Genomic DNA, 3,226 nt, shown 5'->3' with positions numbered 1-3,226 from the left:
TAAACAGATGAGCAGAAATTTCCAAGGCAAACAAAGAGAAACAAAGGCACCAAGTGAGACATAATGGAATAAAATTGAGACATAGATAGATAGACATATCTGCAATAAAAATAAGACATAGCAGTAGGGTGAATGATATACACACACACTCTGAACTGCCTGTCCCATAGGGGATTGCGGGGAACCGGAGCCTACCCGGCAACACAGGGCATAAGGCCGGAGGGGGAAGGGACACACCCAGGACGGGACGCCAGTCCGTCACAAGGCACCCCAAGCAGGACTCGAACCCCAGACCCAGTGGAGAGCAGGACCCGGTCCAACCCACTGCACCACCGCACCCCCCTCAGTGAATGATATAATAAAGAGTAATTAAAGAATTATGAAAAGTCGTTAATGACAAAAATCATGATGTTATACTAAAGGGAAACAATCAGCTTCCAACACTACCCTCCTATTCCTTCACATTTATAGATGGTTTTCTTTTTTCACAAAGCTTCTTTTTTGGTACCTGAGCAAACACAGAGTTCTCCTGCCCTCTTGTGCCCCTTTATAATTATTGCTTTACAATGTTCACTTAGTTCAGGTATTCAGGTGTTCGCTGAGCTTGGCATTCAGACTGCAAACTTTTCATCACCAGTCGAGGTGACATCATCACTGATGTCATCAGCGATTATGACATCATGTCATCAGTGATGATGTCACCTCTACTGGTGATGAAACGTTTGCAGGGAAGAATTCCTCTTGTATAACATGTCTGGAGGACAATGCAGTGCGTCCTGTGGTAGCAATTTAGTTGTGACTCAGATATTCTCGGCGCTCTAAAAAAGGGCCGAAGGACCGAAGGAACGCTGGGAGTTGAGGACTGAACAGTTTATCAAGAAAATCTTCCAGCTGCTCACATTCACCACAGAACATCAACATTCTCCTTTACAATTTAATCACTAAAATAACACTCTTGTCTTAAAGAGTGTTTTATCAAAATCAGAATCTGATTTATTTGTCCAAGTCTCCACACATATACAGGGAATTTGGCTTCAGTTCCCAATGGCTCATAGTGCAGAGAAAACAAAAATAAAAACACACACACACACACACACACACACATAGTCAGACATCAGAAGACTGCAGCGGATAGTTCGGACTGCTGGAAGAATCATCGGCACATCCCCCCCAGCTCTCCAAGAACTGCACTCGTCCAGAGTCAGTAAAAGGGCGAGCAAAATCATTCTAGACCCCTCACATCCAGGCCACTTCCTCTTCGGACCCTTGCCATCTGGCCGGCGCTACAGAGCACTGTGCACCAGGACAGCCAGGCATAAGAAAAGTTTCTTTCCTCAGGCCATCTACCTCATGAACACCTAAATCTCTCACCTAGAGAGTAAACCGTGCAATACATAATGCTATTTATATTTATAACTATTTATCACATTTCTCCTACACTCCCTTGCATTTGTATCTAGCGACTATTTTTGTACTATTTTTGTATATTGGGTACTTTATATTTTTTAATATTTTTTGTCCCTTGCTCGCGTGCTCTATCTTCTCATCTGTGTCTTGTCACTGTCATTCTGTCTGTGCTGTGGTGGTTCCTGTCACCAGGACAAATTCCTTGTATGTGCGAACATACTTGGCAATAAAGCTCGTTCTGATTCTGATTCTGATTCTGATATATACACATATAAACATACATACAAGTGCAGGGATGGGAAGGAATAAATAACGAGGGGTGGAATAAATACGAGGGATGGAATAAACAATGAGGGAGGGAATAAATAAGAGGGAGAAAATATTCTGCTGTGTAGACCTGGATCAGTAGCTCAAGCTTCCTCAATCTGGGACAGAAAGTGTATCCTCTGCTGGGCCTTTTATCAAGTTTATTGTCATTTTATGTGATAGACACCATGTTGGCTTTATATTTACATTTATTTATTTATCTAGCAGAAGAGGGTGTGGTGGTGCAGTGGGTTGGACCAGGGTCCTGCTTTCCGGTGGGTCTGGGGTTCAAGTCCCTCTTGGGGTACCTTGCGATGGACTGGTGTCCCATCCTGGGTGTGTCCCCTCCCCCTCCAGCCTTCTGCCCTGTGTTGCCAGGTTAGGCTCCGGCTCCCTGTGACCCTGAATGGGACAAGTGGTTCAGAAAATGTGTGTGTATCTAGCAGAAACTTTTCTCCAAAGCAACTTCCAATGAACTTTATGTAGTGTTTTCAGCACACACACCTTATTCACCATGGTTACTTACACTGCTAGATACACTACTTACTCCTCTATACATCAGTAGAACACACACACCACAGGTGAACCTCAATAGCATGCCTTTGGCCTGTGGGAGGAAACCAGAGCACCTGGAAGAAACATGCAAACTCCATACAGACTGAGCAGGGATCAAACCCACATCCTCTTGCACCACTCAGGCCACCGTGCTACTTGTAGTTTTCCATGTTCGGTCCCGACATATTGTGGATTTGTATTGTTTTGTTATTGTAAAATTGTAAATTTTATTGTTGGTTAAATTGTGTTTGTCTCAAACTTCTCTTGACCCCCTGTCTCATATTCATTTTTTTTTTTTTTTTTTTTTTTTTTTTTACAGGCCCGTAGCGGTACTTGGACTGGGACAGCTGGTAGTGTAGTGGTCAGAGTTGCTGCCTTTGGATCCTAATGTTGTAAGTTTGAATCCCACCTCCAGCTGTAGTTCCCTTGAGCAAGGAACTCAGCCAAAAATCATTCTAGTAGAAATGGTGTAAATGGGTAAATAAGTGTAAGCTGCTTTGGAGGAAACCACAAACTACATGTAAACAGCTTAATATCTTCCTGTTAAAGGGTATTGAGACATTAGCCCACTTCTCCCTGCTGAAACTCAGACTGACTTTTTGAAATGTAAACTTAGAAGAAAAATTTACGGATTAATTTGCTCATGGGCTTTTATTACACATGAAGATAAAGTGGAAACCTCTGTAAACACGTATTTGTATTTTAATTAGGGGGTAAACTGCGCACCATCTCAATTAACTCATCTCAGGCCTTGAAAAATGCTGGGAAAGGGAAAAAGTGTTACTACAGTTTTACTTCAAACGAGGAACACAGGAAACTGTGCGAAGCAGGTCATCACAGCACGTTCTAAACACGATGCCGCGCCTCAGCACAACAGCGCTCCAAGTGACCGGAAGCAAGCCTCGTTTTCCTTCACTTTTACTTCCTGTTTCCGGTTAGCGACCGCCCCTGTCGCCAT

The sequence above is a fragment of the Scleropages formosus genome, chromosome 20 (assembly GCF_900964775.1).
Source record: "Scleropages formosus chromosome 20, fSclFor1.1, whole genome shotgun sequence".
Lineage (NCBI taxonomy): Eukaryota > Metazoa > Chordata > Actinopteri > Osteoglossiformes > Osteoglossidae > Scleropages > Scleropages formosus.
The sequence above is the reverse complement of the archived record's forward strand: the minus strand, read 5'-3'. Positions refer to the sequence as shown.